Raw genomic sequence first — 12,810 nt, 5'->3', positions numbered from 1 at the left:
ATAACCTTTATAACACGAAAAATACCATAAACACCTAACTTTAATAAAACACCAGCAAGAATTATTCTACCTGAAATAGGGGCCTCTACATGAGCCTTAGGAACTCATAAATGAACCAAAAACATAGGTATCTTAACTAAAAAAGCCAAAATTATAAATACATAAAACATAAAATAATAAGAACCAAAATCAACCAATAAAGGAAAATATAAAGTATTAGAAAAATCATAAACCTTAAATAAAACTAATAATAAAGGTAATCTAGCAACCAAAGTATAAAAAATTAAATAAACACCAGCCTGCAAACGCTCAGGTTGATAACCCCAACCCAAAATTAAAAGTAAAGTAGGAACTAATCTAGCCTCAAAAAAAATATAAAAAGAAAGAAGACTTAATCTAGCAAATGAACAATAAAGCATAATTATTAAAATCAAAACCATAAAAACAAAAAAATTAGAATGATATGAACTTAAATAAACTGAACCTCTAGCAGTGATTATTAAAGAACAAATCCAAAAACTAAGTAAAATTAAACTAAAAGAAAAATAATCAATACCAAAATAATATCTAATTATATTCAAATCAGCATATGAATAAACACAAATTATAAAAACAAAACCCGACAGAAACATTAAAGAATGAACCAACCATCAACAATTATTTAATAAACAAAGAGGGATCAAAAAATAGTTATAAATAAATACTTTAACATAAAGATAAACCAAAAGAATTAAAAAAATCATTACCATGAGAACGAATTATTGAAACTAAAATAGAAAGACCTAAAGCACCCTCACAAACAGAAAAAACTAAAAAAATAACAGGAAAAAAATAATCATAATCAAACTCAATAAGAAAAACAATAACTAACATAAATAAAGAAAGAACAATATATTCTAATCTCCAAAGAACCATTAATAAATGTTTACGTTTAGAAGAAAAAACATAAACACCAGCAAAATAAATCAATAAAGAAGTAAAAATAGCGAATATAAACATTAGTTTTAATAGTTTAAAAAAAACGCCGGTCTTGTAAACCGGAAATAAGTCCAGCCCCCACTTTTAAAACTTCAGAGGTGGAAAAGCTTCCATCATCGGTCCCCAAAACCGGTATTTTAAATAAACTAACCCCTGAAATGATCAAAATAATAATTATATCATTATCAAATGTAATAAATATTAATTTTATTAAATTAAGACACCCAATATCAATAATGCTTTTTATTATCCTTCAAACCTTCCTAGTTGGATTAATAACAGGAACAATAATAGAAAGATATTGATTATCATATATTTTATTTTTAACATTTCTTGGTGGTATACTAGTATTATTTATTTACATTACAAGAATTGCATCAAACGAAATATTTCAGCCTAAATCAATCACTATAATTATTACATTAATAATGTGAGTATTTATCATATTAATATTAATTATTCTAGATATATCTATATTTATAGACTTTTTCAAAAACACCGAAACTATAAATATTGATAATTCAATCAATTATCAAGAAATAACAATATCTTTAGAAAAATTATATAATAGACCAACATTCATTATTACAATAATAATAATAATTTATTTATTTTTAGCACTACTAGCAGTTGTTAAAATCACCAATATTAATCAGGGACCTATTCGTAAAATAAGATAATTACTAATGAATAAACCCTTACGATTAAGACATCCTTTAATTAAAATTATTAATAACTCTTTAATTGACTTACCTGCCCCAACAAATATTTCATTTTGATGAAATTTTGGATCCCTATTAGGGTTATGTTTGGTAATTCAAATCGTAACTGGACTATTTTTAGCTATACATTATACATCAAATATTGAAATAGCATTCAGTAGTGTAGTACACATCTGCCGAGACGTAAATAATGGTTGAATTATCCGAACCTTACACGCAAATGGAGCATCTATATTTTTTATTTGTATTTACTTACATGTAGGACGGGGAATTTACTATGGATCTTATATATATATACATACCTGAATAATTGGTATAATGATTTTATTTTTAGTTATAGCAACTGCATTTATAGGGATATGTCTTACCCTGAGGCCAAATATCTTTTTGAGGTGCAACAGTAATTACTAATTTATTATCAGCAATCCCATACTTAGGAACAGATTTAGTCCAATGAGTATGAGGAGGATTCGCTGTTGATAATGCAACATTAAATCGATTCTTCACATTCCATTTTGTATTACCATTTATTATTGCTGCTATAGCAGCAATTCATTTATTTTTTCTTCACCAAACAGGATCTAATAATCCTCTTGGACTAAATGGAGATATTGAAAAAATTCCATTCCATCCATACTTTACCTTTAAGGATTCTATTACATTTGTAATAATAACATCATTATTAATTATACTATGTTTAATTAATCCTTACCTATTAGGAGATCCAGATAACTTTGTACCTGCCAACCCATTAGTAACACCAGTTCACATTCAACCAGAATGATATTTCCTATTTGCATATGCAATTCTACGATCTATCCCTAATAAGTTAGGAGGTGTTATTGCATTATTTTTATCAATTAGAATCTTAATAATTTTACCATTTTATAATAAAACACCATTCCGAGGCATTCAATTTTACCCTATTAATCAAATTTTGTTCTGAATTATAGTAGTTGTTGTATGCTTACTAACGTGAATTGGTAAACGACCTGTTGAAGAACCTTATATTATAACAGGTCAAATCTTAACAATTATTTACTTCACATAATTCTTAATTAATGTCAACACGCGATCTAGGTATGAGATAAATTAATTAAGGAATAAAGTTAATTAGCTTAGGAAAAGGCATATGTTTTGAAAACATAAAAATCTGTCTCGCGTGTGGTAACTTTTCTCAAAAAATTTCACTAAACAAATGAGATAAATAAAATCTTTAAACCAACAAAGAAAATAAAAAAATTCAAAGATAAAGGTAAAAAACTTTTTCAAGCTAAGTACATTAATTTATCATAACGGAACCGTGGTAATGTTCCACGAACCCAAATAAAACCAAAAGATATAATAGCAAGCTTAATAAAAAATATAAAAGAATAAAAATCACCGCCCAAAAAAAATTAAAGCCAATAACATTCTTATGAAGACAATTCTAGTATATTCAGCTAAAAAATTAAAGTAAAACCACCCGCACCATACTCAATATTAAATCCTGAAACTAACTCAGATTCCCCTTCAGCAAAATCAAAAGGAGTACTATTAGTTTCAGCTAAGCAAGAAGCAAAACAAGCTAAAGCTAAAGGAAAAGAAATAATAATAAATCAACAATAAAGCTGATAGTTTATAAAATCAAACATATTAAAACTACCAATTAAAATAATTAAAGACAATAAAATTAAAGCTAAACTAACTTCATAAGAAATTGTTTGAGCAACAGAACGAAGAGAACCTAATAATGAATAATTTGAATTAGAAGATCAACCAGCAATTATAACAGTATAAACACCTAATCTAGTACAACATAAAAAAAATAAAAATCCATAAGAAAAAGAACACATATAAGTTAAATAAGGAAAAATTACTCAAACGGCTAAAGAAATCATTAAATTAAAAACAGGGGAAAAATAATAAAGTAGGTAATTAGATATAATAGGAATTGGCTGCTCCTTACAAATTAACTTAATAGCATCTCTAAATGGCTGAGGAATTCCAACAAAACCTACCTTATTTGGACCCTTTCGAATCTGAATATAACCTAAAACCTTACGCTCTAATAAAGTTAAAAAGGCAACACTAATTAAAACACAAATAACCAATAAAAGAAAATTCAAAATAAATATAAATAAATCATAAAGTATCAATACTATTTGTAGAAAAAATCTACATAAATGAATTCTAAATTCAACACATTAATCTGTCAAAATAGTAAATAAATTAATATTAATCAATATAACAAAAAATATTTTAACCATATGGTCCTTTCGTACTAATATGGATTAACAATCTTAGGATAGAAACCGACCTGGCTCACGCTGGTCTGAACTCAGATCATGTAAGAATTTAAAGGTCGAACAGACCTAATCATTGGGCTCCTGCACCCAAAATTTTTCTTATTCCAACATCGAGGTCGCAATCTGCTTTGTCGATATGAGCTCTCAAAAACAATTACGCTGTTATCCCTAAGGTAACTTATTCTTATGATCATAAATTATGGATCAAAATAACAAACATAAATAAATGATATAATAATGAAGAGTTTATCTATTCTTCATGTCACCCCAACAAAACATCATCATTAAATATAGAAAGACAAACAAAAAACTATATAAAAGTAAAATGTCAAGCTCTATAGGGTCTTCTCGTCCTAAAGAAGAATTTAAGCCTTTTGACTCAAAAGTTAAATTCAAAAATTTATTATGAGACAGTTGATTTCTCGTCAAGCCATTCATTCCAGCCACTAATTAAGAGACTAATGATTATGCTACCTTTGCACGGTCAAAATACCGCGGCTCTTTAAAAATACGCTCAGTGAGCAGGCCAGACCTCAAAATATAAACAAGAGGACATGTTTTTGATAAACAGGCGGAAATCAATTTTGCCTAGTTCCTTATAATAAGTTCACAAGGTAAAAATTTCATACAAATAAATATACTAATTCTATCATTATTACAAAAATTTTAAAATTAAATTAATAATCTTAATAAAAAACCTAAAATATTTATAAAATCAAAATAAAAAATAATGAACTAAAACGTAATCTTAAAGATAGCTGGTTTAAAGCTTACTATTATATTTCTATAAAATAAATTATAGGTTATTAACTTCAAAGCTTATCCCTTAAAGAATAAATAAGTTAATATTTTTACTTAAAAAATTAAATAAAAACAAATAACTTTAAAAAATTAAATTTTTTCTTAAGAAACTAGATATCTTGGGAAACGATTAACATCTCATTTCTATAAATAATTTAATAATAATTATGATACATTAACTATAAATTATTTATAAATCAACCCAAATCGAGACAAGTAAAATAAATACTAAAATTTTGATAAACCCTGATACAAAAGGTACAATAAATAAAATCTACTTAAAAAAATTTAAAATAATATTTCATAAAACACTTACATTACCAATAAACTATAATTTAAAAAATCAATTCTATAAAATATACTAAGACAAAAATACAATAAAATTATTTATATTAAATAATTAAATAAACCAAAAATAAATATAATAAAATAAATAATCAAGATATCCTGATTTGCACAGAAAAATTTTCAGTGTAAATGAAACACTTTACTAATAAGTTATATCTTGAAACTCTTCCTAGATACACTTTCCAGTACATCTACTATGTTACGACTTATCTCGTCTAAATTGAAGCTACTTTAAAATAAAATAGAATAATCAATAATGAGAGCGACGGGCGATGTGTACACATCTCAGAGCCAATATCAGTTAAATTAAATAAATTAAATTACTATCAAATCCACCTTCATTAACAGTATTTCACTATCAAATCCGTTATAAACAAAAATCTATTGTAACCCACCTCCTCTTAACTATAAGCTGCACCTTGACCTGAATTATTTTATAATTATAAATCTTGAGAATTATAACTCTAAAAAGATTCTCTGATAACGGAGATATACAAACAAATAAATTAAGTAGAGTAAATCGTGTATTATCAATCATGGGGTAGGTTCCTCTGAATGGAATGAGATACCGCCAAATTCTTTGGGTTTAAAGACCTTAACTAATAGTACCCTGGTAAATATAATTAACATTTAAAATAATAGGGTATCTAATCCTAGTTTATTATTTAAATTTCACAGATTCATAAAAAGGGCCACAAATAAATTTTAACATTTCACCTTACAAATTTATATTTCAACCCTAATAATATAAACAACTGTTTTAACCAATAATATTCACTTGTATCAATCGTATAACCGCGGCTGCTGGCACGAATTATGCCGATACTAAATCAATTGCTAAATCCAAAATCACTTGATAATTAAATCAAATTACTGCAAAAAGAACATTTAGTCTAACAAAACTTACATATAATACAAAGAAAAAGTGAATAAACAAGCAAGAATAAAACTTTAAAAAAAAAATAAGAAAATTTTAAATCTATTAATTCAGGAAAAATAAAAGATTCAAATATTTAAAGAAAAAAAAAAGAAAAAACCACAAACATTAACAAAAAAAAAGAAACGCCCCTATGTATGACCACAACAACTTCTCTATTATATATAATTAAAGATTAATATGGAAAATGTATAACAATAAATGTATTATATTCTTTCTTATTTTATCTTTCTTTTCACTAATAAATAAAGAAAGATTAAATAATATAATAAATATATTTTATACAATTATGTAATTTAATATAATATGTTATTAATATGAATTCTTTTTTTTATATTAAGTTAACTTTCATATATATTAGTTAAATAATCTAATTATAGATAATTTACATAATTATATTATTATAATTAATATAATTATTTATATTTATTATAATATTTTATATTTAAATTAATAATTTTATTTATTATTTCCAATTATAATAATATTAAATATTAAATTACATATTATTATATATATTATATTATAATAACCTATTTTAAGCTAAAAACATAAGTAGCTATAATCCTAGGTAAATAATTGCATTAAAATAATCAATTGATAATGGTAAGATGAACTTATAATACTTTAATTTCAATTAAATGTAATATATTAATATAAATTATTTATTATATATATATAAAAAAAAATGAGCAGGAAAAATTAATCCTAATTAAACAAAATAATACATAAAAGAATTTCAAAAAAAAAACTTTCGAATTATATATTAAATAAATGAAGTGCCTGATTAAAGGGTTACCTTGATAGGGTAAATAAAGTAAATAAAATTACCTTCATTAAAATTACATATGACAGAATTAAACTACCTCCTTTAGTATCAAAAACTAACGTGCATCATACACCTTAATGTAAAAAGGTAAGCTAAACAAGCTAATGGGTTCATACCCCATTTATAGAGGTATCAATCCTCTCCTTTTTAATGACCAACAACTCTACAAAACTTCTCTTCCTATCAACATAATGATAGGAATGATCCTGTCCATTTCATCAAATTCCTGATTTGGGGTTTGAATAGGACTTGAGATCAACTTACTTTCATTTATTCCGCTACTAACAAGAAATAAAAATATAATAATAAATGAATCATCAATTAAATATTTTATTGTCCAAGCAATAGCATCGACAATATTATTATTTTCAATTTTGCTGATTCAAATAAAATATCCCATGGGATGGGAAACAGAATTTATCCCATCAATAATAATTAGATCTAGACTATTATTAAAGATTGGAGCTGCACCTTTCCATTTCTGATTTCCAGAAGTTATAGGAGCATCAAGATGAAATAATTGTTTAACATTAATAACATGACAAAAAATCACTCCACTAATGGTCTTATCTTATTGTATTCAATTAAGAACTTTTATTTGAACAATTATTATCTTAAGAATTATTATTGGGGCAATAGGAGGTTTAAATCAAACATCCTTACGACAACTTTTAGCATATTCATCAATCAGACATTTAGGTTGAATAATTAGATCATTAACAGTCAGAGAAAACATCTGAGAACTATACTTCATTATTTACTCACTATTAAGATTAATTATAGTTTTATTATTTAAGCAAATAAATTTATTTTTCATAAATCAAATTTACTCAGCCAGAAATATAAAAACCGAAATTAAATTCATAATATTCTTATCTTTTTTATCTTTAGGTGGACTACCACCATTCCTTGGATTCTTACCAAAATCTTCCTATAACAGTAATAATTTCAACAATAGGATTGATTTCAACATCAACCTTAATTTCATTATACTAAGGACTTAAGTTAATCAAACTAATAACCTTCAAAGTTATAATTAAAAGAATCATCTTTTAGGCCTTAGTAAAATTTTACACCTCTAGAATTGCAGTCTAGAATCATAATTGAATATAAGACCTAAATATGATAAGAGAGAAAACATCTCATAAGTAGATTTACAGTCTACCACCTAAAATTAGCCATCTTACCGCAAAAATGATTATATTCAACAAACCATAAGGACATTGGTACTTTATACTTCATATTTGGAGCATGAGCAGGAATAGTAGGAACATCAATAAGAATACTTATTCGTGCTGAACTTGGCCAACCCGGATCTCTAATTGGGGATGACCAGATTTATAATGTTATTATTACAGCTCACGCATTCGTAATAATTTTCTTTATAGTAATACCTATTATAATTGGTGGATTTGGTAATTGACTTGTTCCACTAATAATTGGTGCACCAGATATAGCATTTCCACGAATAAATAATTTAAGTTTTTGATTACTACCACCTTCACTAACCCTTCTTCTTACATCTTCTATAGTAGATAATGGTGCTGGTACAGGATGAACAGTTTACCCTCCTCTAGCAGGAGCTATTGCACACGGGGGTGCATCTGTAGATCTAGCTATTTTTTCACTGCACTTAGCAGGTGTATCATCTATTCTTAGTGCAGTGAATTTCATTACAACAGCAATTAATATACGATCAAAAAGTATAACTTTAGATCAAACACCTTTATTTGTATGATCTGTAGCTATTACAGCATTACTTCTCCTTCTTTCACTTCCAGTTTTAGCAGGAGCTATTACTATATTATTACAGATCGAAATTTAAATACATCATTCTTTGACCCTGCAGGAGGGGGTGACCCAATTCTATATCAACATCTATTTTGATTCTTTGGACACCCAGAAGTTTATATTTTAATTCTACCGGGGTTCGGAATTATTTCACATATTGTATGTCAAGAAAGAGGAAAAATTGAATCATTTGGAACATTAGGTATAATTTATGCTATACTATCAATTGGACTAATAGGATTTATTGTATGAGCACATCATATATTTACAGTAGGAATGGATGTTGACACACGAGCATATTTTACATCAGCAACAATAATTATTGCTGTACCTACAGGAATTAAGGTATTTAGATGATTAGCTACATTATATGGAACTAAATTCAAGTTCAATCCACCATTATTATGAGCTCTAGGATTTATTTTCCTATTTACAATTGGTGGATTAACAGGATTAGTATTAGCAAATTCATCACTTGATATTGTATTACATGATACATATTATGTAGTAGCCCACTTTCATTATGTATTATCTATAGGAGCAGTATTTGCAATTATAGGAGGTGTCATTCAATGATATCCACTATTTACAGGATTAACTATAAATAATACATGATTAAAAATCCAATTTACAATTATATTCATTGGAGTAAATTTAACATTCTTTCCTCAACACTTCCTAGGATTAGCAGGAATACCTCGACGATACTCTGACTACCCAGACGCATATACATCATGAAACGTAGTATCAAGAATTGGGTCTACAATTTCTATTGTAGGAATCATTATATTCATTGTAATTATATGAGAAAGAATGATTACAAACCGAGCAATTATATTTAGAGCTAACATAAGAAGATCAACAGAATGACTACAAAATAACCCTCCTGCAGAACATAGTTACTCAGAATTACCATTAATCTCTAGATTCTAATATGGCAGATTAGTGCAGTAGATTTAAGCTCTACAAATAAAGGTTTGACCTTTTATTAGAAAATATTTATTAATGGCAACATGATCAAATTTATCTCTTCAAGATGGAGCTTCACCATTAATGGAGCAATTATCATTCTTTCATGATCATACTATGGTCGTATTATTATTAATTACAGTAATTGTAGGTTATGCCCTAAGTTATATATTATTTATTGCCTATACTAACCGTAATAGTAAATTAACGACTACTTCTGATGGGGAAATTATATCCAAATCCCTCAAATATCCCCTCTTATATGATTCTCACTATTCATTATATTTTCAGCAACATTAATCTTGTTTAATCAAATAAACTTCTTCTCATTTAAACCTAACCTTATTAAAAGAGCAGAAAAAGGAACAATTGAAATAAAAAACTTAAATTGAAAATGATAACAAATCTATTCTCAACACTTGACCCATCAACTAACATCTTTAATTTATCATTAAATTGAACTAGAACATTTCTAGGACTATTATTAATCCCATCACTATTTTGACTTACACCATCACGAATTAACATTATCTGAAATAAACTAAATTTAACCTTACATAATGAATTTAAAACACTTCTTGGACCAAAATCATTTAATGGAACAACATTCATTTTCATCTCAATTTTTATTATAATATTATTTAACAATTTCATAGGATTATTCCCTTATATTTTTACTAGAACAAGACATTTAGCATTAACATTTGCAATTGCCCTACCTATATGGCTAAGATTTATATTATTTGGATGAATTAACCATACTAATCATATATTTACACACCTTGTACCACAAGGTACACCGCCTGCATTAATATCATTTATAGTACTAATTGAAACAATTAGTAATGTTATTCGACCAGGTACATTAGCAGTACGGTTGGCAGCAAATATAATTGCAGGACACTTATTATTAACCTTATTAGGAAACACAGGACCATCTATAGCAATAAACTTAATCTCATTACTAATTATTGGACAAATACTTCTATTAATTCTAGAATCAGCAGTAGCAATAATTCAAGCCTATGTTTTCTCAATTCTAAGAACTCTATATTCTAGAGAAGTATATTAAACCTATGTTAACAACTCACTCAAACCACCCATTCCACTTAGTAGACTATAGACCTTGACCATTAACAGGAGCAATTGGAGCAATAGTCCTAGTATCAGGACTAGCAAAATGATTCCACCTATTTAATATTAACTTATTCATAATTGGATTTGGAATTACCCTACTAACTATAATTCAATGATGACGAGATGTAGTACGAGAAGGAACATACCAAGGATTACATACAGGATTTGTATCAATTGGATTACGATGAGGAATAATTTTATTTATTGCATCAGAGGTATTATTTTTCGTTTCTTTTTTTTGAGCATTCTTTAGAAGAAGATTAGCACCAACAATTGAACTAGGAATACTATGACCTCCAATAGGAATTCAACCCTTTAACCCTATACAAATTCCATTACTTAATACAGCTATTCTTTTAGCATCAGGAGTAACAGTAACATGAGCACATCATAGTTTAATGGAATCTAATCATACTCGAGCACTACAAGGATTATTCTTCACAGTGTTATTAGGACTATACTTTACAATACTTCAAGCATATGAATATTGAGAAGCACCTTTTACCATTGCAGATGCAGTTTATGGATCAACATTCTTTGTTGCAACAGGATTCCATGGTTTACACGTAATTATTGGAACAATCTTTTTATCAACATGTCTACTTCGACACTCAATAAATCAATTTTCACCAAGACATCACTTTGGATTTGAAGCAGCAGCATGATACTGACACTTCGTAGACGTAGTATGATTATTCTTATATATCTCTATTTATTGATGAGGTAGATAATTGTTTTTCTAGTATAAATAGTACATTTGACTTCCAATCAGAAAGCTTGATATAAATCAAGAAAAACAATTATAATTCTATCAACAAGAGTTTTCATTAGATTTATTATTCCAATAATTGTTATAATCCTGGCAACAACACTATCAAAAAAATTAATTAATGATCGAGAAAAAAGATCACCATTTGAATGTGGGTTTGATCCAAAAAGATCAGCACGAATACCATTCTCAATACGATTCTTCCTAATCGCAGTAATCTTTTTAATTTTTGATGTAGAAATTGCACTAATTCTACCAATTGTAATTATTTTTAAAACTTCAGACATTATAATCTGAACAGTATCAACAATATTTTTTATTCTAGTTCTATTAGGAGGACTATACCATGAATGAAACCAAGGAGCATTACAATGAGCAGAATAAAGGGTTGTAGTTAAATATAACATTTGGGTTGCATTCAAAAAGTATTGATATTATCAATCAACCTTAAATAGAATAAGAAGCGAAATATTGCAGTCAGTTTCGACCTGGAAGATTGGTATGTACTACCCTTATTCTTATTAATTGAAGCCAAAAAGAGGCGTATTACTGTTAATAATATAATTGAACTATAATAGTTCCAATTAAGGAAATGTAAAGCCAATATGAAAGCTGCTAACTTTTTATATTAGCAGTTAAACTCTGTTAACATTTCTAAAATTTATATAGTTTTAATAAAACATTACATTTTCACTGTAAAAATAATATATCTATATTTATAAATACTTAAAAGTAAAAATACTTCCTTAACATCTTCAGTGTCACGCTCTAATTATAAGCTATTTAAGTAAACGAAAAACAATATTACCAAAATAAATATTCAAAAAATAAAAGTTAAAAGATAAATCTTGAAATTAGAATCATATCAACCTTGAATATAACCAATTAAATAAATAAAAAATCTATATAAACCTTGACCACCAAGTAATTCACCTCAACCATAATCAAATGACTTAGATGAATAATAACCTATTTTTAAAGGAATATATCTAATAAACTTAGTTGAAAGAAAAGGTATAAATCATATAGAACCAGCAAATCTAACAAAAGAAAGTATACTTAAAGAAAATAAATTATGAGAAAAATCAAAATTAGAAATAAGATAACCTAAATAAGCACCTAAAATAACAAATGTAATAGTTAAAAACTTTAAATAATAAGGTAAAGCAATCACATGAGGAATAGGAAAAATTAATCAAGATAAAAGACTACCACCAAAAACAGCAACAAACAATAGACCA

General features: G+C 26.8%; 3 long non-coding RNA genes across 3 annotated transcripts in view; 2 read left to right on the top strand and 1 right to left on the bottom strand.

The window, feature by feature from the left end:
* LOC126313192 (uncharacterized) overlaps nt 1–4,314 on the top strand; it is a 31,748-nt gene extending 27,434 nt beyond the window's left edge. The window contains exon 2 of the long non-coding RNA XR_007555064.1: nt 4,162–4,314. This is a non-coding gene — a long non-coding RNA (uncharacterized LOC126313192). The remainder of the gene's footprint in view (nt 1–4,161) is intronic.
* The window catches only part of LOC126313189 (uncharacterized), a 125,844-nt gene that overhangs the window by 43,535 nt on the left and 69,499 nt on the right, over nt 1–12,810 (top strand). The window lies entirely within an intron of this gene.
* LOC126313199 (uncharacterized) overlaps nt 1–12,810 on the bottom strand; it is a 114,903-nt gene that overhangs the window by 48,045 nt on the left and 54,048 nt on the right. The gene's annotated exons all lie outside the window — the stretch shown is intronic.

The sequence above is a fragment of the Schistocerca gregaria genome, unplaced genomic scaffold, assembly GCF_023897955.1.
Source record: "Schistocerca gregaria isolate iqSchGreg1 unplaced genomic scaffold, iqSchGreg1.2 ptg000470l, whole genome shotgun sequence".
Classification (NCBI taxonomy): domain Eukaryota; kingdom Metazoa; phylum Arthropoda; class Insecta; order Orthoptera; family Acrididae; genus Schistocerca; species Schistocerca gregaria.
Note: the sequence above shows the minus strand (reverse complement) of the source record. Positions and strands in the feature narration are given on the sequence as shown.